The 25,450-nt window shown below is 35.2% G+C and overlaps 1 protein-coding gene and 1 long non-coding RNA gene across 6 annotated transcripts in view; one reads left to right on the forward strand and one right to left on the reverse strand.

Annotated features, from left to right (window-relative positions):
• LOC104866128 overlaps positions 1 to 18,746 on the reverse strand; it is a 24,176-nt gene extending 5,430 nt beyond the window's left edge. Inside the window, exons 1-4 of one of the 2 annotated variants that reach the window (XR_781343.1) lie at positions 18,709 to 18,746; positions 10,893 to 11,023; positions 8,847 to 8,945; positions 5,175 to 5,266 (exon numbers count right to left, since the gene is read on the reverse strand). This is a non-coding gene — a long non-coding RNA (uncharacterized LOC104866128). Of the gene's footprint in view, positions 1 to 5,174; positions 5,267 to 8,846; positions 8,946 to 10,892; positions 11,024 to 18,708 lie in introns of those variants that run through there. The other variant, XR_781344.1, reaches the window with a different exon arrangement.
• LOC104866129 (contactin-4) overlaps positions 1 to 25,450 on the forward strand; it is a 536,780-nt gene that overhangs the window by 65,307 nt on the left and 446,023 nt on the right. The window lies entirely within an intron of this gene.

The raw sequence follows: 25,450 nt of genomic DNA on the forward strand, positions 1-25,450 counted from the left end.
AGAAGGACCTGAGTTTGATTCCCAGTACCAAAAAAAAAAAAAAAAAAAAAAAAAGAAAGAAAAAAAAAAAAGATTCAGGAAACTGGAGCACAAAGGACAAAGTACTAATCAAATCTGCTGACCACAAGAAGCCTAGCAACAGTGGCATTTCATTTCACATACCTGTCAGGTTTGAAAATGGCACCAGATGACACCCACCAATGACAACTTTCCCCTTCGCATGCCAAAAGCTGCATATAAAGCTCCTACATTTGGGCGTCAGGCCGTGTCTTCCCATGGAGCCCCCTCAGCTACATCAGGCTTTTCTTTGTTCTTTCCAATAAGACACACCTGGTTTGTTCCCCACTACTGCCCTTTCTGCTTCATTCTTCATAGTTCTCCAAACAAGAGCCCGGAGGGAAAAAAACTGATTACATTAATATCAAACATGACTTAAAGTCCTAGAGTACTTTTTCATTACTGATGATGGTAATTATCATAGCAATAATAACATTTATTACAGTCCTCTCTTTCTGCCAGATCCTTTAAAAACATCATACAATTTATATTGGACTCACAGCCTCCCTACTGTGGTGAATACCATCACTGCCAGGGTAGAGATGAGGCAGCCAAATGAGTATAAGTAGCTAAAGCTCGTGCAGGTGTGACTTGTCAGTACTGGGTTCCTTATACCTACCATGATCCTGCTAGTGTAATACTCTTAGTTTTTAAAACCATTTCTACATAAAATCTACCTTTCTGTCCATTTCCCAGTGCCTATTCAGTTTAACCCTCATCAACTTCCTTCCTAGTTATTGAATCACTACCTTGCTGTGGAAAAAAACAGATTACATGGTACAAATATTACCTGCCTAAATTGCTTTCTTCCTTTATGTAGCTACATTATAGTGATTTCTGGCTTCTCTCCAAGGAGTCCCTCCTCCCCTGATTCTCAACATTTTATTTCCTTTTGAATTGCTGCCTTGTTTTTCTCTCCACCCCCTGCAGTAATATTCATTAGCTCTTGCTCTGACCTACTCTGTTATGTTCTTTCTGCCTCCTTCCTCCTTTTCTTTGCTTGCTCTGTCTAATTAAATCTTAGTTTGGAATACAAATTAAAAGTAATGAAATTGTCTTTAAACACACCTTCAAACTCCAACTGTTCACCTCCCTCTGTGTTGAAATGAGTAAAGTTTTAATGTATTTGTTTAAAACTCACTAGACTAATATATTCATATGTAGCATCGTACTTTAGCTACATTACCTTATTTGCTTCTTTAAGAGAGAGAGTATGAAATAGTCTGTCCAAATCTTACCCACAGGAAAAAATAACATGTGCCACCCAGGTCATAGGAATTATAAAAATTCAAAGACCAAACCAAAACCAAAATAAATTCACCTCTTCTCTGAGCAAACAAGCAAATAATAAAAATTCAGCAGTGTTTGTCAGGGCATATTGTTTTTGCCAGAGCCTTATGTGATATTCACTGTAGAATTTTTGGGGAAGTTATAAAATACTGATCAGCCTGGCACATATGATTGTACACAAGTGATCTTTAAGAAACAGAAATTGTCAAGTGAAAATGATCTTCCCACATCCTCTCCTTTTTGTTTTAGCGGAGTTCTTGGACACCATCCTTGAGAATATTCTTCTCAGCATTGTGATATTTACACATAAACTTTGATTTTAATGTAATATTTACCGAACTAGATATAGCCAAATTTGAACACAATTTCTTGTTTTCCCCCTTATGATTGCAGCTACTTGCTGTGTTCAGATGCATTTAAGATGAGGGAAGGGAGAAAAGATTATGAATTGCAGTTCAGAATTGTCTCTAGGTTTCATATTATATAAACTTGATCTCCAAATCTTTTTTTGTTTATTTTGTTTTTGGTACCGGCGATCCAACTCAGGTCCTTGTGCTTGCAAGGCAGGTGGTGGAACCACTGAGCTAAATCCCTGGCCTGATCTCCAAATCTATAAAAAAGTAAATAAAGAAACAAATGTATGTTTTGTTCAGTGATTAGAAATTACTATTGAATTTTGCTCTTTACCTTTTTATTTGATGTTATAATAGAAATCCAAATGGAGTTAGAACCGTATTTGCCACCTTCCAGCTTTACAATTTCCAATAAATCACTCTGCCATATAGGATTTCAGATTATGCTCATGTAAAATAATGGGATTGTGCCCTGGTGAGCTTTCTAGGCAAGTGTTTCCCAAAATTTGACTGTCTTCTATTTTCGTTCAGCCTGTAAATCCCCTATATAATAAGTTCAGTTTTTTATTTCATTTTTTAATTTAAGGAACATTGTTGCAGTGGTAGTAATTGCTAAAAAGTTTTAAAACTATAAGGATGAATAGTATGAGGAGCTGGAGATATAGCTCAGTGGTGGCGCACCTGCCTGGAAAGTGCAAGGTTCAGAGTTTGACCCAAGCACCAAAAATAAATAAATAAATCATATGAAAAAAATGTGTTGACATTTGACTTGTCCTAAGAAGGCTGTTATACTAACCCTACAACTTCTCCACAAAACTAAGACTGACTTTTAGAGAAATTATAAAGACGTGATGGCGCTATCTGAGGATTTTTTAATTTAACCTTCACTCAAAGGGAGTTAATCCCAAGAAAAATGCTTATTTTTAAATGAATCTGTATTATTGAATATTTGGTCTGTGGGATCTAAAACTTGTCTCACATTCCAGGGTTATGCATGAAAAACTGATGTGTAGAAAATGTACCTTCCATCCCTAAAAATGGATACTGTAAGGCCCAACTCATGATACCAAATAAACTTTGGCAGTAACAATTCTGATAAATAGTATTTTTTATGTGTAATCACTTTTCCTTCCTGTATTATTTTTCATATATATAAATGTATTTTTCCCTCAAGTGCTATGTAAATTTGGCATAAGTCAGTTCAGACCTAAGACCTATAAAAATACTGACTTTTTGATCTGATTTAATTACGCTCAAAAGTTTTCTAAGTAGTAGAACCATAACCCATCATATTCTTAATTTCTCCTCCCGAATATCTCCAGAATATTGTGAGTGACTTAAAGAGGCCAGATATAAACCCTGGACTGGAGTCCTGGAATAGGGACAGCTTGATCTACAATTTTGTTATGACTAAAGGTCCTTTAAGCACATAGTATTTTGACAGAACGTGGAGTACTGGTAGTAATAGTGTAAGTTTAACACAGAAACCATTCTCAAAGTCTTAGGGAGCCTAGTTGGCTCATAAACTTGTAACTTGTCAATGTGCTTGATATCATGCCTTATTCTTAAGATTTTTTAAAGTTTATTTTGTTCACTAATTTGCAAAAGCACAATGTCATTTCTGTTTTTATCCATCCATTCCTATTATCATAACAAACCTACTGTTTAAACCTGTAATACTTAACTCATGGAAGCATTAGAAGAATATGAAGCACATGCAGATCATTCTCGAGGTTTTTCTTCTCCATAAGATAGTAATAAAGATGTTTTATCTCATGTAAGTTTCTAAGGTAAATATTTGGGAGCCTGTTTCTGTAGGTGGTTCTGACTCAGATCCCCTCAGGGAACTGCAGTTAGTTGTCACTTGGGGCTATGGTTACTGAAGGCTTGACTGGAGCAGAGTGTTCACCTTCCCGGTGGCTCAGTCACAGACAAGGCTGGTGCTTTCATGTTGGCTGCTCCTAGGAGGCCTCAGCTCCTACCATAGGGATGTTATTTGGCCTCTTGAATATTTGACCCCAGGCTTTTCCCCAAAACAAAGGATCCAGAGAGAAAGCAAGAGGATACCATGGTGTCTCCTTTCAGGAGTCACAGAAGTCATTTCCATAACATCCCATTTGTTATGTCACTATATTCTGCATACACTCAGGGAAGAAAATTACATTCCATCAGGGGTGTGTCAAAGAATTTGTGGATACAATTTAAAACCCACCACATTCGATTTCTCCTCCTCTCCTTTGATTCCATACTGGGAGAAATAATCAGTTCTTACCTAGATGGCAAGAAGCACTTTCAAATTTATTTTTTATTTTTATTAGTACATGTTTACAGTAGACAACGATTGTTATTCATCGTGGAAAGTTGGAACCTGTGTGTAAGACATCTTTAATCTTTTTATTTCCCCTTTCTCTCCACTCCCTCCATCTCTTGGTGCTCTCCAAATTTGCACTTTAAATTCATTGTACTTTGGGTTTCTCACAGTTCTAACTGGTGCTCTCATCACTTTTTCTCCACTCTTCCTCATGTTTACTCCAGTTTGCTTGTAGTAGCCCAAGTGATAATTTAAAACATCAATACATTGTATCTCTTTTCTTCTTAACTTTGAGTGGCTTATGATTATACATAAAATAAAAGTTAGATGTATTGTCATGGCCTACACATGTCCTACACAATTTAATTCTTCCCTTCTTCCCTAACCTCATTTCATGCAAATCTATCCTTAGTTTATTGGAAATTCTAATATTCTGTTCATTATTAATACATGTCAATCACTCCCCTACACAGTGCCTTCCAACCTATTATTTACTCTGTCTTAAATTATTCCCCTTCCTCCTTAGATTTCTATTACTGGCTTTATGCTTTAGATTTCTGCTTAAATTCCTCTGTCAGGAAAAAATGATCTAATAATTCTAAGCACCCTACCATTATGTTTTAAAAGAAGCTTTATTCAAATATAATTAGCATGCAATTAAATGTACAAATCAAAATGAATTTGAGGATACTTATAAATTTAACATTATATAACTGTGAAATCATCGCCACATTCAATGTTTCATCTTTCAAAAAGACATCCCCTAGGGCCGGGGATTTAGTTCAGTAGTTCCTCCACCTGCCTTGCAAGCATAAGTTCCTGAGTTCAATCCCCGGTACCAAAAAAAAAAAAAAAAGACATCGCCCAAACCCCAAATCCCCCAAACCACCTTAGGCCCTAGCAACCACAGCATAGTAACTATGATTAATAATGATATATTCATGAAGATAGGATAGTGTATATTAAGTGTTCTTCCCACAAAAATTACTATACAAGGTAATGCATGTATTAATTTTATATATTTAACTCTATCAAAATGTATTTATAGTTCAAAACATCATGTTGCACATAATGACTATATACAACTTATCTATTGATTTTAAAAACAAAAATGAAAAGAACATTCATATTATATTCTAAATTGAATACACTACCTAGGCCATCACAATACTTCTTTTAATACATAAATGCTACTTCTCTTATCTCAGTTTGTAATTTTTCATCCTTGGGTCTTGCCTTCTAGACTGAATTCCACCTGAAAAGAAATTGTGTCTTAGGGTTCATCGCTGAATCTCCATGGCCATGTTTCTAGGAACCTTGCAAATATTCAATTAATGTTTGGAATAAATGAGCAATTATCTTATTATCTGCTGACAGGGACCATTATGAGACAAAGTTCAAGTGGTCTTTTACTCTGAAGACAGCTAGGAATGTCAGGAAAATTTGTAAGAGGTGGACCTGTGGTAGCTGCCCTTTGAAGAACCATTTAGTTGGTGAACATTTAACAAAGAGCCTTCTGAAACTTAGAAGGGAGAAAGAGATGTACATGTCTAAGGTGTAAACACAGAAAAACTAAAATCCCAATGTGGCTTTCATGTAAAGGATTGGACAAAGTGAATTTGTCCAATTTGTCCAAAGTGAAGGATTGGACTGGTGAATGCCAGATGTAGTAGTCTCATTGTTAGGAGAATCAGTGCTGTAGGCTTTCAGCCGGCTGCTGTGGTGCTGTATTTGCCTCAAGATGGTTAATATGAAAGAGAGATGAAAAAAACATATGTGGAACCTTAGAACCTTTGCTTTACCATCTTTGCAGGATTTATGTCATTTTTAATACAGAAAAAAAGTTAGAAAAATACAACTAAAACTAGGAATTTCAACTTCTGTAAAACTGAAGACAGGCTTGGTTTAACCTTTCTGTGGTGTGCTCCATTGTGGCTCAATAACAAACCTTATTTTTAAAGTTTTTCATAGCCTTAAAATTTCTTTCAAAAGGGGTGACTTGTGTATTTTTCTTTTTGTATGTATTGTTTATTGTATAGAAGGGTTGTGTTCGTATAACTGTATCGGAGAGAGAAACAGGGTCAGCATGGGAAGTCTGGATATGAGTTGGACAGGTTAAGCAGGTTTCTTTTCTTTACCAGCCCTGATTCAGTTTTACTGTATATAATATCCATTCAATATTCTTTAACTCACATTGCATATTTACCTAAACAATTTTAATATACTCATATATAAAGGAAAAGAGGTGTTTAGTCTATACATTTTTTCAATATATAAAATGATCTGTTTTATGTAGTAAGCATAATATAATTACCCAGTTCTGTGGATTTTATTTTTATGTTGTAGTGTCATTAACTGACCAATATCAAGGAGAATGATGACTAATCAATATCAGAACAGTGAAATAACACTTGAATTGAATTATTCACCTGCATTAATAACTATTGTATTCATCTTATACACACTATATGACAAGACCCCTACTTGATGAATCTATTTTTGTTAATCTTTATAATCTGCTAAATAGATTCTTTGAGTTCATCCCTGTTTAAGGGATGAGAAACCTGATGGTGAGGTAAAAGTTACTCGTAGTAATTCAACAGGAGTGATGGAATTGAAATTTACACTCAGGTTTGTAACTGCTAAATGAATGGGCTGGTAATTGATTGTAAGACTATGTGATGACAAATTTTGGTTTGATGTTAGTGTTTTGATTGGGTCGTGGCAGACGTGAATTCTGTAGATCATATTTTGGATGTGCTGGTATAGCACCCATAATATATCATTGCCACAGTCCAGAATAAGACACTTTGAAAATATTTTCAGGAAGAGAACATCTGTGTTGACAGACTTGTTTCATCTGCTTCTGGATTGAAAAAATAAAACAGTTCTACCTTATGGCTAAAAGTGTCTCAGACAGAACTAATCATATAATGAGGAAGAGAAGTAGAGAATTAAAGACCATTTCATCGTTAGCACTATATGAAGCAGTCACGTGTATGCATTTTATTTCCTGTGATGCTCCAGTCACTTCCAACAAGGTATACTTGTAGTTACATGCATATATTTTATTAAATACTGCAGCCTTGCAAGAAATGCATGATTTTTGCATACATAGATGTTTTCAGATAGTCTTAGTATTTATGTACTTGAAAATTATAGTGCCTTGAAGACTTTACTAGGGAATGACACACAAATTAGGCTGCCTGAAAGCCGGTTGACATATTTAAGATAAATTGTACAGGCAGAATATTTTGGTAACGTAATGTATCATTCTGCTTTCATAGGTTTTGGCTCTTGATTTGTCTTTTTATTGAAAAACACTAATTTTTTGGAATAACACAGAATAGAGCTCTGAGAAACTGGGGATTTTTGACAACTTGAAACATTGCTGATTAAGATCCCATAAGGCCATTTCTATAGATAAAGTACTTATCATTAATTCCATAAAAACAATAGAGTATCTATTTTTAAATAGATATTCTGGTAGAGGATTGTTTACTCTGGAGGATCTAGTTGACCAGGATGAAATAAGATCATCTTGGATAGTTCTTTCTTAATAGGCCAGAATTATATGTGCATGATTGTGTGTGTATGTGTGTGTGTGTGTGTGTGTGTGTGCACCTGTGACACAAACACCTGTGTGCTTGTAATTCTATATAATTGTGTGTATTTACATTTAAGATACTGTTTAGATTCATTTTCAAAGATAAGTGCGGTACATTTTTCATACATCTTGCCCCGATCCCAATCTGTTAGTACATGCAACTGAGTTCTGATTCCATTTCATATTCAGTATGTGGCCAAACTTTAGCTAAGTAAAATACAGAGCTCCAAATGTGATCTCAGCTATGCATTTGTGGGAATAATTCACCCCTTGATAATGACACTCTTCTCTCTTTGAATGTCATAACAGTTTACTGCATTCTTTTAGCTCCTTCTAAATATTGACCAATATGACACAATTCACAAAGCATTCTGTGTTATATCAAATGCCAATATAGGTTTTTGGATTTTTTTGTGTGGATTTTTGTTTGTTTTTTGAGACAGGGTCTCACTATGTAGTTGAGACTGACCTGGAACTCACTATGTAGCCCAGGCTGGTCTCAAACTCACAGTGATCCTGCCTCAGCCTCCCGAGAGCTGGGATTAGAGGTGTGTGCCACCAAGCCCGGCTTTCAAATGCCAATATGTTAAATGCTAAATGATTGCTTTTGGCATTTTAAAGATTGTAGTGTTCATAGTTGCCATCTAGTTAAGTCATATGTGTCTCATACATTTCAACAAAAATTTCATAACATCATAAGTCATGGACTACAAAACAGTCTTTACTGAGACACTTGCATAGGTCAAGTTCTAACAAAGAGAAAAAAAAAGCTGGAAGTCCAATAATCCTCTAGACCTACAGGTATGGCAGATTCAGGGGCCCATGCACCTGCAGTGTGGGTATGTACTCCTGTCAAAGATTCCTTCTCTCCAGTAGTCTACCATATCAGTGAAGGATAAGCAGACTGCTTGGTCCTTGACCGGCCATATATAGGAGCTTTGAAATATTGGCTCCCAGCAGGTGGCAACCTTCATGTCCTGTGAGACACTGTAGTATCCCTTGCGTGGAGGAGCAGGCTTATGGTTGCATGATAAGCTGATCAGGGGTGCAGCCCTTCCTACTTGGCAAGATAGGAGAAACCCCTTCCGAGTTGCCCTATTGCCCCTGTCAATACAGAGAGGGCTTCTGGGATTATTTTCAGACAGTCCTATTCATTTAAACTACAACAGCAGGGTGACATGATCCCTAAGCAGACAGATATGTATAACATTTTCTCAAAGCTGCTCACCTGTTAGACAGAGCCTCATCATTTAGTGGAAGAGTCGCTGTGATCGCCATGAGAGTTATTTATCATCATCTGTCATATTTGGGTGGCATTGCACTAATACTGGGTAAAACAAATGAACCTGTCATTCCTCTTCCCTTCTAGGAGTTTATAACATGACATCATTCTCAAAATCTAAACACTGTGGTATGTGCCTTTACATGAAGGTATAATGAAAATAAGTAAATGAACACATATCCTCCCTGTTATTTTTAAGAATTCTGTTGTTTGTAGATAAGATTAAATGTTAAAAATAGAGCTTCTGGGGCTGGGGATTTAGCTCAGTGGTTCTACTGCCTGCCTTGCAAGTGCAAGGACCAGAGTTTGATCCCAGGTACCAGAAAAACAAAAAAGAGTTTATAATGATCTTGATATCCATATTTCCTTGGAGAAAGATAGGTGGGAAAGCATATTGAATTAAGAATAATTCCTACAAATATTAATTTACATACAAATTTATTTACTGATGAAATTATAATTTATATATTGAGCATTATTTAATTTTTACAAGCCAGTAAAATGGATATTAATGGTTCTTCAGATTCTTTTTATCTTGATTTAAAGTTAATAATATATCAATAATGATCTGAAACTTAGAAATACCAATAGCAATCATTTGTTTTGTTAGTGAGCTTTCCATAACAGTAACAAAACACCTGACAGATATAGGAGGAAGTAATATTTATTTTGGCTTATGGCATCAGAGGTTTTATGTCCACTGTCATTTGGCTGTCTTGTTTCCTGGCCTAAGTTGGCCCTGGAGAATCATGATGCAGAGAATGTGGTAGAGGAAATCACTCACTGTGCATGTACCAGGAAACAGAGAGTGAGGGAGGGGCCAGAGACAGGATATACCCTACCTTGGCAACCCCCATGACCTGTGTCCTCCCAGTAATACCATCAAACTATGAGTCCATCAATGGGCAGAGCCTTCGTGATCCAGTCTTTTACCAAAGGCTCCGCTTTTGAACATTATTGCACTGAAGACCAAGCTTTCCACATGTGAGCTTTTGTGGGATTTGTCAGATCTGAACCATATTTGCTGAGTGTTGACTTTGGTAGTAGTACAGTATCAAGCCAAATACATTTACATCTATCTACACATGCATACATATTATATATATGGTGTAATTATGTTTCTGTGACACACATTTTCATGCATACTCATTTAAACTACAGACCATTCCTGGGAGGTGTGCTCTCTTTGATGCCTACTTCTGAGCTTAATTGTTAGATACAGTCAGTAATTGGCCACCATTACTCTGCTAGCAGGGTTTGAATCTATACAATTTGACTTGTGAAACCCATACTTTTTGTCACTGTTCAATGTTGTAGATATTTTAAGACCATCTTTAAGTGCAATTTTAATATAATAAATGGTATGTGCTAGATGTAATTTAAAAAGTGATTTTTTATCTGCGGAAAACTGTATACTTAACCTAATTATCAACCATACCCTTTCAGATATTGTGTCCAGGTAGCAGTAAAAGTTCAGTAAAATATCCTTGATTATATTTTCTTGTTTGAGTTTCTCTGGTTTCTACAAATAGGACATATAAACTCAAAACTTACTTGTGTAGAGATTTCACTGAAGAAACTGTTCTGAGCTCCACAGTGGAAAGTAGAGGGAGAACCAGATCACCCAAACTTAGTTAGCAAGTGTATTGGTGTCTCATCTTGTCAGTGAAGGTCCTTTCCAGAGCATTTATGGGACAGCTTATATTTGTGTGCAGTGACTACTGATCCACTGTGTCTCCTTCCTACCAATTCCATAACCAGTATTTAAGAGACTTTTTTGGAAATAATAGTGAGGCCTATACTTTGTGAGAAATGTAATAAAGTTTACAACATCAGATTGTAAAGGATAGGACCGTGCCTCCTTTGAATTTTTAATGTGCCTCCTAGGTTCAGCATAATACTTCATATGAAGTTTTAAGAGCTTTAAAGGGTCTTTGTCAGGTAGCACATCAATCAGACAATTTCGAAGAAAGTTAATAAAAATTCTGAGACCTTTTTTGTCCTGGCACAGAGCTTGTGAGTCATAATCTTGGTAAACTTCAGCTCAGAGTTCTAGCAGCATGATGCATCTGGTGACTGCACCCCAGCTGTTCCCTTGAAAAGGTGTAAAGAGAATCAGCAGCCTGTTGGCATAAAAGATGGCATCTGAGAAGTTGTGCTGTGTACCCAGGAAAGAGCCAAGTCAGAGAAGCACAGGCTTAAACTGAACGATCTGCCAATTTCAGGATGTACATATATCCAGGGGCCATGAATGAGAAAGTTGGGCTCTATCAATTTTGAGGTGTCAGCAAATAACTGGCTAGCATTCCTCAGTCCTTTAAGGCCTACCGTATTTGCTGCCTTTTTATTCTTGTGACTGGAATGTATAAGAAAAGCACTTAAGCAAGTAAACGCATTTGAACAGCCTACATGCAGTAAAGGAAAAAGTATTATACTTGTCATTTTTTTTTCTTCTCTTCCACTGCCTAATGAACTTTTTGCATCCATCAGTTTCTAAACAGGCAGCCATTGAAATTTTTATTCATGTTTTGGTTGCCTCTAGAATTGATTTTTGTAATTCTCTTTTACAGCCTTCCTTTCCCAAGCTGTTTTGAGGTTGCAGAATACTCTGAATTCAGCAGGTGTTTCAAGCCTGGCAGCATCTTATTGCCTCTCTTCTGGTTTTCTTTAGTAATTTCCAGTATCAAACATGATTGCTCCTCCAATTTTAATTTTTACTTGCTGTGTCGCCAGATAACCTTGTTAGTTCTATGGCTGAGCCCAGTTGGCAGTGTTAGAAGCCTGAGTAGTTCCACACTCCATAAACTACAGTGGTATTAGCAAGTACATTCGCATACTCTGAATCATCTCACCCTTATTCGAGCTTCTTTTAAGGGAGGAAATGCTTTAGAGAGGTTAGGGGGGAAATCAAACCAATTCTGTTTGCCACATAGTATTCTATTCATTAAGGAATTTTCAGGAACCAATTTCAATTTGATGCTTCTATTTAGAATTGCATTCAGAGAGTGTGTACATACACACACACGTGCACACACATTTAATATGCTGTTTGAACTGCAATGAGAGCAGCATTCTTACATAATTTTATGTGTGCACAACTTTTAAACCATAACTGAAAAATATAAGGACTATCTGTGTAGCTTTAATAGAAATTCAGTGAAATTAGGAATTGAAGACAAATAAATCCTGGTAGCTATAGCAAGGAAGGCCCTGCAAATCCATTCAACTAGTTGATGTATTTATTGTGCATTTAGACACATGGCATTTGTATGAATTCTATCCTAACATAAACTCATGAGTAGGGAAATAAAGATCCACTCTCTTGATTTTGCAGCTGAACAAATTTCCTCAAGCTGTTATTAATAGTAACAAATTTTCCTATTTAAAGGACATTTTCAAATGGGACAGAAATTTTTTTTTTCCTTTCATGAGTTTAAAAACCATTTTTTGCACTTTTTTTATTAATGGGTTTGTTTTGTTTGTTTGTTTTTGATTTGGTACCAGGGATGCAACTCAAGACCTTGTGCTTGTGAGGCAGGCAGCAGTACCACTGAACTAAATCCCTGGCTCTTTTTGAGACAGAGTCTTGCTGTGTAGTCCAGGCTGGCCTTGAACTCACTATGTGGCTGAGGTTGGCCTTGAACTCATGACAATCCTCATGCTTCGGCCTTCTGAGTGCTTGGATTACAGGCATACCTCACTATGCTCATCTTATTAATGTATTTTTACTTGTTTGTAGTGCATAATAATTACATTTATCATAGTAAGTTTGTATATGTACATAACACATCTTAATTCTTCTTTTGTTCCCTTCCCCTCCCAGCCCTCCCTGCTCCCTCCAACTTTTATCCCCTTCCCATTTGAAAAAGCTCTGTTTCTATTTTTTAATTATCTTTTTAAAAATAATCCTTTTTACCTTCGTCCCCTTCCATCTCTTGTTCCCCTCCGCATTGTAAAAGATCACCCTACTTCCTACTAAGAAGGGGGATAGCTGGGTCAATTGAAGTTTCTATTTTTAAGGAATCAGTGTACTAATCTTCGTATTGGTTGTACTAGTTTACATTCCAAACAACAATGTAGAAGCGATCTTCTTTCCCTGCAGCCTCACTAGCATTTGTAATTACATGGTTCCATTGATTTCTCAACATCATACAGCTGTTAAGTAATGGAGAAAAATTTCAAACCTAGGATATCTGAATTCAGCATCTGAGCTACATAGTGCTGCAATGCTGTCTCTGAATATTAAGGATTTATGTTACACAGCATTCAAGTATGGGCCTTTTATTCGGATCCTCTTTTCTGTATCACGTTTGCTTGTTTAACCTAAACCCTCCTTATAACCACAAAGATAATGGTAAATATCTGGCCTCACAAGCAGTGTTATTATTCAGGGTCAAAATACACTTAGAAGGCCATCTTAACTACTGTTAGTTTTGCTTACATCATTGTATTTTGGCTATTTTATAGAATGATTTGTGACATTTATCAAACTTGGTTAAAAGTTTGAAATGCTGGATAATCATTGGGAAAAAGTTATAGAAAATCATTTCTTGGAGCAAGTTACATCAGCATTAGTCATTATTGTACTAGGGAATATATTGTTGTCATTGCCCTAGCAAAGACTAAGTCCCTGAAGAATTAAGTGAAAGAACAATCATTGGATACGAATTGGATGAGCTTCTTCTTTGCCTAAAGCTTGAGTGAGTTATTAGTAAGGGCCTAAAATATCATCTTTATTGATATTTGGAGTGATCTTATTCTCAGAAATTTAGAAGCTTAATTTTGAGCTTTTGCCTCCAAACTATTTGAGTTTATGGAGTATTTGTGAATAGATAGTATAGACAACCCAAGGGTTGTGTTTTATGTTAAGATTACATGAAGCAGAAAAATCTAAAACACTAGTTACTTTCCTTAGAAAATACACTTGCTGAGTGAATGAGCTTTTTGAAATCTTGACTGAAGGAAAGTTAAATACTAGACAAATGAGGTTTTAGTTAGCAGAATATTTCCTGCCACATTAAGGCTGAATGAACTGTTAAAAGTGTTTGTAGATGGGGAGGGGAGGAGGGGGTGAAGGGAGGGCAGAGGTAAGGGGAAAAAAATGAGAATCAAGACTTGCCATGTAAAGGTACATGATCCCAACAATGAATGTAACTGTACTGTATCCCTAAATGTACCAATAAACTCAATAAAAAAAAAAAAAAAGAATTTAACTCACAGGTAAATTTATGTAGATTAATACATATGAATATGTAAAGAAAACTTTTTTCACTTATTGGACTGTAATATGTTATTAGGGTATATTTTGGAATTCTTAAATCTTTTCCCATTTTCTGTGTCTTTCAGTTTTCTGTCAAAAAATAACTTTCAGGGAAAATGTCCTCTCAAGAAGAAGCAAGATGTTAATACAAAGATATATCTATGTGATTAGAGAATAAAATTTGGGGTAACTAAGTAGCAAATTATTTTTCCCCATATACCAAAGATGTCTCAATATTGAAAGTATACAACATGAAATTCAGTTTCTGATTCAGAAAGTGCTGTAGGATCTTCCAGTGCAGGAAAGTCATTAAAGATTATCAGTCTCTTGTAACATTATGCAAGTACTGGTTTAGAGAGATTTTTCTATAGAGAGAGAAGCAGATAATCAAATCTTTACTCTGCAGAAACAAAATCCTACAGAAAATAATTCTACTGCTCTGGTGATTTAAGTGCCTGAATAAATTGGATTAGGTAAATAAAAAGAATGAGCATGAAAGTAGAAGACATAGTAGTTTCTAAATATCAAATTCAGAAACTTTTGATTAATGACTTATATTTCATGTCATATGGCTTAATGATTTTTTTTGCCTTATTACCTATCTTGTAAAGGAAATGAAGTGCATATAGAGCTACAGTGCAATAAAAATAACCCATGAAAGTCTCATATATTTCTTCTTTAACAAAGTTCTATCTGCCATCCCAGGGCAGCTTACTGAAAGAGAAAAGAAATACAGATTTGTGTTCCAACTCTTCCACATGATTACAGTGTGTCAGTCAGGATACATGGCCTAATTGTCTTATAATAAAAACCCACTCTAAAACTACAGAGGCACAACTCTGCATATGTGATTTATTTACACTGCATCATCCAACTAATATGTAGAACGCCTCTGCTCATGAGTCAGAGACCTGGCTGAAGACAGCTTCCCTTTAACTCCCCCCTCACATACCGCCAATAGTAGAGAAGGAAATGGGGCAAGGCACACAGACATTTTACATTTCCATGTGGAATTTATATATAATTTCTTCCACATTTCATGTTCTAGAATAAGTCACAAGGTTAGTGAGTAAGAAAGCAGAATCCTAATATATGATCAGCAAGACATCACCAATGACAACCATGTTGTGTGATTTGGTATAAATCCCTAGTTCATCTGAGCTTTATTGTTATAATATGTTTTTTAAAGTATGGAGGATTTCTCTAACTTGTTATCTCTTCCCATGACCATCCTCTGAACATTTGTGTATCTTGGACATCAGAGCAAAATTGCTTTTTTAATGTATTAGACAAATATTGAGGATGGAAGTTGTGAACTTAACTATGGTGATAGTTATTTTGCTAGTTCTATTAATATATATGGTGTAAGCATCCCATACCTGAAATGCTCAAGAGTGTTTCAGATTTTTCACATTCTTTTTGGGGGGAATATTTTGTATGTATAATGACCGATCTTGAGGCTAAGTCCCAAATCCAAATATTAATTTATAGTAGTATCTTGGTTCTCAAGCTTAGTCTGTTCTACAATTTTAGAAAAGCTGGCCACATTTGTGTTTGTGGGGGAAAGATAGCCAGAGTCATATTTGTTGCCAAATGCAGAGTATGCAAACAAAAGCAAAATTTTGCAAAACACTTCTGTTTGCAAAACAGATTATTTGCCAACAAAAGCATTCAGGAATTGAGATACAACTGTATGTTGTGTATATGTATATGTGTGTGTGTGTGTGTATCCTAAAATAATTTTATACACAATTATTAATAATTTTGTGCATGAAACATAATTTCATGGTATGGTATTTTTAACTTATCACGTGTCAGCACTCAAAATATTTTTGGTTTTAGAACATGTTGTATTTTGGATTTTATACTTATAATTATTCAACTTGTGCTACAAAATGAGTAACCTGTCTGTTTCTGGTGCTGTTTCAGAATTGAGGTTGCAATGTTTTGATGTTCAGGAGGGTTAAGTCTACTTAATGATAAACAATTCGAAAAGTCATTAATAAGGAAGTAACAAACACTATAGAGAAAATTGAAACACAGGAAGATTAGAGATGTAAGTGGCCACATTGGACAGGGAAATTAGGCTAGGCCCAGAGAGCAAAGGACTGAGTGAAGAGGAGTCAGATGTGAAGAGGTCACAATGTTGGTGAGAGAACACTCCAGACCTACACACAAGAGCAAGGATCTGAAGGCTTGGATGGTGGGAGAAATGAACACAGAATAAGGGGGCCAATTGGCTCTGTATTAATAGGGAAGTCAGAACAGCCCTGATCACACTGGCTTTACAGCCAGGGAAGAAGTTTACATTATCATGATGTTTTTGACAATAAGAAGACATTGTCAATTTCAAGTACAGAAAAATATAACCTCATTTACCTTTTAAAAAACTGACTTCTAGGTAGAGAATGAATTTTAAAGGGGCTTTGGTAATAAATCTGATTAGAAGGCTGTTGTATTGTGACTGATTTTACCTTTCTTAGCTTTACATAACTAGTTGGTGTTAGTATTGTTTTTTTAAATTAAATAAATATTTGGCTACCTAGGTTCCCACTCATGCTTTTTCACCAATATTCTTAGGAAATAAAATGATCTGTGAAAAGACCTCCAAAATAACCTTGACTTCCCCTCTTAACCTCTATATCTTTAAATACATATGATAATAGATAATGTGAGACGGAAGGAAAGGAGCAAAGGGAAAGGGGAAATGGTAGAGGTAGGGAAAGTAAAGAAGATAATGGAATTAACAGGAGAAAATGAAAAACTGGAAACAAAGTCTTTGTAGTTAGGGAGGGATGGAGGGTACCAGGGAGGGCAGGGGAATGGGGAAAATATAACAACCAAGATGGATTATGTAAAGATGCAAATTTCCAATGATGAATGTCATTATATCATATACCTTAAATATACCAATAAAATTAATTAAAAATGCATATGGTGCATTTGCGTTATATTTTTCTGAAGATTTAATAAACTTATTATTGTAATGGATAGTAGTGAGGAAGGCCTAACCTCTTTCTTTGCCACAGCCCAATTATCCCTATCAGTTAAAAGTGATACCCTCATAAACTTCAAATAAGACATGGGAGTTCGAGATTTGGGCTTTATTCTTTCTCCTTTGGTTCCTGACTATGACACCCTTGTGCTTCACTTTCACAGTCTGTTCTCTCCAGGTTTTCAGAACAGTTAAGCTTCTCACCTGTTACTCTGTTGCCTCTCTTGTTGCATGAATTATATGGATATTGTTACTGTCAGATTCTCCCAAGACCTTTTTTTTTTAAGTGTCTGGTTTAACTCTGTCTGTTTTTACTAGAGACCATATAAGTGCGGAGTAAAATGGAATAGAAATTGTGCTGTCAGACTGTAGAACAATTTGAACATCCCAGTGAAGTTGAATATGGGCTAATTACAATTCAGCAATGTTAATTCTAGATATATGCTCTAGAAAAAATGTGCATGCACATGAAAAGACATATACAAGGACATTCACCAATGCAATAAGTGCAATAGTAAAGTGGTAGAAGCAACATAACTGTCTATTAAAAGAAAATGAATAAACAATCTCTTTATTCATATCATGGAACATGGTATAATAAAGGAGCTGAATTGAGGCTATATGCATCAATAAATGTAACGTTAAGGGGAAGATAAAAAAGTTGAAAGAGCTGTAAAAATGTAATATTCTTTATATTTTAGAAGTATAAAAGTCATATATTGCCTAATAGTATGGATACATTCTGAAAAATTCATTAGGTGATTTTATCATTGTACAAACAATATAGAGTGTACTCACCATAAAGCCAGATATTGTAACCTATTGCAAACCTGGTATATACATAGTGTAGTGTATTGCCCTACATTTCAAACTTGTAGATCTGGCAAATGTAGTGAATACTATTGGCAGTTGTAACACAATGATGAGTATGTCTAAATATATCTAAGCATAGAAATGGCACTGAACGAAATACAGTATAAAAGATAACATGTGGTACACCTGAATATGGGACTTACCAATCATGGAGCTTTAATAATTAAAAATATTAAGTAAAAATACCACTACTGTGGTATTTAGTTTGTTCCATAATATATCAGCACGTAATAGAATATTTTTTCTCATAAGTGACTTAAACAATTTTAGATGTGATACTTAACTTTTAATATTTATGTTCTCTTCAATAAAGTTGCAGAACTTTTTATAATATCCAGCCAATGGACTGAAATACCTTGGCAATGTAAAATTTGAGAAATTGTTTCAGCCTCCTTAGTGCTACATGAGATTTTGATGCAACTTTTTAGTCAACATCTTTGAGCTGTGAATTAGCTTGAGGAATTCAAGGCAGAGAAAAACAATTTTACTGGTCACCCCAACTCACTTGAGCAACTTAAACTGTGACTTATTAACTCTAGTCTCTTTAAAAATACAAAAAAGGCCTGTTTGAGTGCAATAGATAGAAAAGGACATGGTACCAACTCTCTGATTCCCCAATTCTTCCTCTATCAGAGTTTACTCACCTAATATTTGAGATAGGCATGCCCATTGGTACTTACCACCAGTAAGTAGTGTGGCTTTCTCTCCTTTATTCATCTCCTACAATCAGCCAGTCATCAACAAATATTGTGACAGTCTGTGATACTTTAGATGTCACAATGAGCCATTGTATAGAAACAGTGATTTTTCTACTAGGCTTTCTTTTGGATCAGATATATAAGCTGCATGTGCAGGTAGATATTGCTATGGATGAATGTGTCTCCTTCAAAATTTGTACTGAAATTTAATTCCCATTGTAGAGGTATGAGAAGGTGGAGCCTTTTAGAAGTTGAATAAGTCTTGAAAATGGATTCACACCATATAAAATGAATGCAGGAACTCTTAAATTCTCTTCCCCCTTGTACCCTTCTGCCTCCTGCCACGTAAGAACACAGTGGTCAGGCATCACCATGGGTGCAGAGACGGGGGCCTGACCACACACCCAGAAAACCTGCTAGTGCTTTGATCTGAGACTTCACAGCCTCCATTAATGTTATTGGTAAGTTTATGTTATTTTTAAGTACCTCTTCTCAAGGTATTTTGTTACAACAATGGGAATAGTCTAAAATAGCTTTATCACAGAATTTGAAACAATGAGACACTTCTTTGTACTTATCAAATATAGATAGTCCTCAAAAGCAATATGTTCCATAAGACAGTCCCCCAACTTATCTTTAAAAACTTACTTAAAAAACAGTGAAGATGGCCGGGTGTGGTGGTTCACACATATAATCCCAGCACTCAGGAGGTTGAGGCAGGAGGATTGCTGAGTTCCAGACCAGCCTGAGCTACATAGTGAGTTCCAGGTTAGTCTCAACTACATAGTGATATCCTGTATCAAACAAACAAACAAACAAACGAAAATCAATGAGGATGTATTGTGTGCATGTACAACTTCCCAGAATGCATGCAATTATTATGCCCTGCAAACATGTACTAATAAAAACAAAAATTTAAAGATGAACAATTAATAATTATGAATTACACATGAGCTTCACTTTATTTTGCAATGCTTTAAAGAAAATGTATCTTTAGTAAACTACTTGAAAGATTAAGGGTATTTCTCAGGTAGTTTAGATGATATGCATATATATATATATATATATATATATATAATATATATATGTGTGTGTGTGTGTGTGTATGTGTGTATACATATATAATTTTTTTGCATGAGATAGAGCCCTACTGTATTTTCCAGGTTGACTTCAAACCTCTAGTTTCAAACAGTCTTGCCTTACCCTCAGTAGCTAGAATGACTGGTACATCCCATAGTGTATAGCTTGCATGTTACAATTTTAATCAGTAAAAGGTATTGGTTTGCAATAATGCTAACCATATTGTTAAAGAAAATGCAATGAATAGGAATTCCTCTTAAATTTTCTTCTCTTCATATTTTAATGTGGAGTTGAGCATTTTCCGTACTCTACATCCGTGTTCCTTTTTTCTATGAAGGGTCCTATTGCTAAATACCATCAGTTTTTTTTTTCCCTGTGGACACTGGGGAAATCTTTTCCCTTTTTATCCATATTAGTCTGTGATCTGAGGAAGTTTTCTCACTTCCATTCTTGAAATTTTCATCTTCTCTATGAAAGAAAAAAGATGTTAATGAGCATCTCAGGTTAGTTTATGTTTGGATGAGACACTTTTGTTTGGATGCCATTCCAAAGGCATTTGTTTTTTAGAAAGCTATAACTAGTTTCAAATTGTTTTGCTTTGTTTTCTGTATTCCTTGCGAGATACTGCATTTATTAGTTCTAGTGTCTCTTCTGGGTGGCTCTGCTCTTTGTGCACCTGCTTGCTGTCCTCGCCTTTTCTGCAACTACTGTATTTTCAGTGAGTCATGTGTTTACTCTTATAAAAACTCATGACAATTTGTCATCTAGTAAAACGTTACACTTTCTGCACTTTGCCATTATGGGAGTGAGTTAATATACTAAAAATGAGTTCATTCTTGTTGTAACAGAAATCCTCTGTAGAGATGAGATTATGCAAACATTTTGCTCTATTTTCATTAGTTTAATTTTCTCAAAAGCATAATAGATACCTCCTATAACTGAAACCTGAATGTTTGAAAATCATAAACTTTCAGCCAAGCAATAGAGCAGCCATTGCGAATATTTGTGGAGTACCTTGCCTGACAGTATAGTAATGTTTCTTGTTGCCAAAAAAAAAATTAATGTTCCATAAGTGTCTTGGGGGAAATGCTTTCTCAGGTGTATATCATATGTTATTTGGCCTGAAATGAGGTCTTAAATTTGCACGAGTTTTGTTAAGATGACTGAACAAATAATTTTCTTCCTGCTCCTATTAGAGTTATTTTCATATAAGTCTCATGACAATATTTCCATTATTATATCATTCAATTCACATGCTAAGATTTTCTTTTATCACTTAATTTTCTCTGTCATCCTGAGATTAGCAACTTATTTTCTGTAAAACAGCTGCCATAGTTTCAAGACCACGTGGTGATTCCATCTCCAATAGAGAAAATGCTTTCTTTTTCAGATATGTTACTATTGATGATCTTTTTTCCCAGAAGCTCTCTCAAGCTGTTTCTCATCATTTCCTATTGGCAAAAATTGTATCACATTAAGCAAATTGATTCCTGGAAAAGAAAATGGCACCATGATTGTTTTCTTAAATCAACTTTGAGTCTTCAGTTGGGTGTGGATGGGCCTACTTTCCCTTGTTGCACGTGACCAACCATGGGAAACTTTTGAATTGCATTAGAAAAGAGAAAAGGTAGCTAAGAGAATTTAGATAACATATTAATTCCTTAATATACTATAAAACACTACTTATATTTGCATATATATGTTCATATTAATTTAAAAGATGGTTTACATAGACCATTTATATTTTAGTTAATAAACTATATAAAGGCTTAGAGCAGGGCTCATTTTGACTCTGGTTTTTGCTTTAAGATTGGAGTTATACTCCAATTCATGCATAAAATAACTCTACTATCAACATTTGCTTTACTTTGACATTTGCTGTTGTGTCATAAGCACTGTTCTGTGTGTTTGTTTTGTTTATTTTTTGGCATTATAGAGCCTCAGGCCCAGGACATCATGTATGCTAGGCAAGTACTGTACCACTGAACTACCAGTCAGTCATATAATTATTGTTTTTAAGTGCAAATAGAAAACCTTACTGACTAATGTAAAAGTTTAATACAAAACCAATGTGTTTACTTGTTTTTTTTTAAATAAAGAAAACCAGTATTGAGTTACTTTATACTATGTGTGAAATAAACCTCACTAATCCAGATGTACACCTAGTCATGCAACAAACACTGAATATCTTCTACATGGTCTTCACCACATTTCTGTCCGTTGTGCATAGAACAGATAAAGAATCTGTTCTCATGAAGTTTTACTCTATTGTTGAAGAGTGAAAATAACCAGATGAAGTAATACAGTAAAGAACATATAGTACCAAGCCAGTAGGTGACTGCTTCAAGAGGCCAGGGAAGTCCTCTCTGAAGAAATGGAGTTTAAGCTGAAATAAAAATTATTTTTAAAAATTACAAAACAAGGAGCCAGAATGCAAACTCTTGGGAAGTACGTTCTCAACAAGGAGAAGAGCTAGTGCAAACACCGTTGGGTGGGAATAAGATAGCACTGTAGCCAGTAAGTAGAAAAGAGAAAGATGTGGTTAGAGAAGTATGTAAGAATTAGATCATATGAGATTTTGTAATGCAGGATAAAAGATTGATATTGATCTCAAATGCACTGGGAAGCCATTGGAAAGCTCCGTATGAGGAAGTGGCAGGTAATACTGCAGATGAGAAGTGGGACAGTATTACATGGACAGATGAATCGTACAGTTAGGCTTTTATCCTGATGAGAATTGATAGGATGGGAAGATCAATGTAATACTAATAAAAGATACAAAAATGTAGGTCTAGGATGGTCTATAAATAGATTTTTTGGAGTTAGGAAATGAAAGAAAAAAAGATCATTTTTCAGTTTTTGGCTTGAACTGCAAGGTAGACGAAGGAATTATTTTCTGAGGAAGTAGAAAGCAGGCTTTGGGGAAGAGATGTAGGGGAATGAAGGGCTGGGTCCTGTTAAAGTTAAGATGCCTGTTAGACATCCTTATTACACCATATGACAATTGGATATTTCAGCCTAGGAGTCCATGAAGAGATTGCTTCAGGAGATGCAGATTTGGGAACTGTGTGTTTATAAAAAAGCAGAGAAATACCCACACAATTATTTTAATTAATTCCACTGAGCATTCTTAAGTATGATTCGTATAACTAAAAATTGATGAATATTTATTTATTGAAACATTTGTCTTGAAATTTTGTTGATAGCACAATTGCTGAGAAATTGATTACTCATGACAAGCAGTGATGGCTCATTTCATCAAAGTTTTCCTAAAAGACAAAGAAAGTTTTGTATTATCAGTTTTACTTGCTCTGAAAATTGTTTTTGCACATCACTGTTTGAGGTTAGCAATAAAATTTTCAGCTTTGCATCATAAATCAAACAAGGACACAATTGTTAAATAGTCTATATCTTATTAATTAAGCCCTGAAACAAGGCAAGCATTACAACTATTTATAACAGGGTATTGCATAAGTTGCTAATCAATGAAAAAAGCAACTAATTAACAAGCCACCAGTCAGCATTTTGAGCAGAAGTTGGTGACTTTCAGCTTAATTAAACATTGCAGGTGTCAGTGATGATATGAAAGAATCTTTAATCTGTTTGTGTCTAAATTCCCCCCAATGATTTTAACATCTGTACATGTTTAAAGTCCCTATCTATTTTGAGGCAGGTAAAGGGATTTCCGTGTCTTAAAAATACTTTGCATCTTCAAAAGCCCTCTTCTTAACTAAATCTTTGAGATTTCTTCTGGATTAAGATAATGCAATGAAGTTCATGAACTATTTCACACCAAATATAATAAACTTAGAGAATTGACTAAGCAGTTTTATGAAAGTATAACTTTCATACTATAAAATTTCCTTGTTTTCAGTGTAAATTTAGTGATTTTCAGTAAATGTATGGAGTTGTACAATCATCACTCCAATATAACTAGAACAAATGAAGTTTTATTTACCCATGATGGCAAATGAGCTTAAAAGGTAAAGCTGAGATGTACTGTGCCTAGTCTTTAGGAATGAATTATAAAGGGATCAGCTTTTCTTCTATTCCTAAAATGTTTTCATGCATCTGCTAAATCTTCCATCAAAACCAGAATTCCAGATAGGATAAACCAAGGATTAGGATTAATCTCTTCCTTAAATTACATTTAAACATCACAGATTTCTCAGTAATTCCATTATTTAGCAAAAATTAAGACTCTTATTTTCCCAGACTGACCTTATTTCTACTTAAGGGTCATTCCCTCATTACTAATACAAGGTTCTAGCCCACAAAATAGGTAACTGAGTCACAGAGAAGTTAAATGATTTATTCACAATGCCACAAACACTCAATGTCTGAGCTGGGATGATGAACAGAGAGTGAGACACTAGAGCCTTGCTCTTGTTTAATCAGTGTCTCCTACTGGAAACTGAGTAACATTGTTCTTATCACATGGCTTCCATTGTTTGCAATCAGTGAGCCCTAAGGAAGTTTCATGTAGTGTCCTAGTCTTTAAAAAAATAAAAATCCGTATTTGTTCCAAAGTACTTATTTGTGTCAGATATTTTCGCCTACAATGTCAAACTGATGTTGAGCAGAGAACAGTAAATTTAGAATCTGAAAACTCACGTTAGAAGCAATAGCTCTTACAACTGATAATAGTAGACTTGGGAAATTATTTAGATTCACTGAAACAGTTATCTGTAAAATAAGAAATCTGTTCTCTGGCTGACCTGGTACTTCCCTGTATGCCTTCATAACACAAGATAGTAACACTTACCACATTGCCGGGAGTTCCCATTTACTTGAATCTCTTTATCAACTCTAAGCCCCTTAATGGCAGAAATTATGCTGATTAGTCCTGAATCCTTAGCATCATTTAGGATATTTGGTGTTATCTGAAAAACACATATTAAATAAATGTAGGAGTAAAACGTACAGGAGGGAATATTGTTTCCCAAAAGACTTGTCATGAAGATCAAATTTGGTAAGTGAAATTCTGTTCCTGGGCTCTGGTTGCCAGATGTGCTATGACTAAAAGACCAATGTAGCACTCTTTCTGGTAGTATTGTATTATCAACTCACAGGCACATAAGCAACAGAGAAATCACATTGGGAGTAAATATTTTTAAATAAACAGCTTGAAGAATACGTTCAAATATTCCATTACTCATCTATAGGGAAACATTTGTAGCATCCTTATACACTTTTAGTTTTGTCTGCATTGTGTCTTAAAGTCTTTCATAACTATCAGGAACGTTTTGGCTGGCGGATCACAGTTATATGATGACTGACATCAGAGGAAATGTTTAGTTAGGTAATGAAAGAAAGGGGCAAGTCTGGTTGTATCTGGTCTTAGAGTGGTAACAAGCGGTACATTTCAGGACTCATTTTCCATTCTTAGGGAGTTGCCTGATAAGGAACATGAAAGAACAAGCACCTTTTCCATGAAATGTTTTTTGTATTGATCAGGCACACTAATAACACAACATAGACTGCTAGCAGGTATGACTGCTGTCTTCTCTTTCCACAAAATGTTGCAATGAATTTATTGTGTCTTCATTTTTCCCAGAGGTACTCAGCACTTGTGGCTTTAACCCTTACAATTTTGAAAGCTCTTATTCATGAGATAGAAACTATGCTTTGTTTCCGTACCTGA

Source organism: Fukomys damarensis, unplaced genomic scaffold, assembly GCF_012274545.1.
Source record: "Fukomys damarensis isolate Sample0158 unplaced genomic scaffold, DMR_v1.0_HiC HiC_scaffold_28, whole genome shotgun sequence".
Classification (NCBI taxonomy): domain Eukaryota; kingdom Metazoa; phylum Chordata; class Mammalia; order Rodentia; family Bathyergidae; genus Fukomys; species Fukomys damarensis.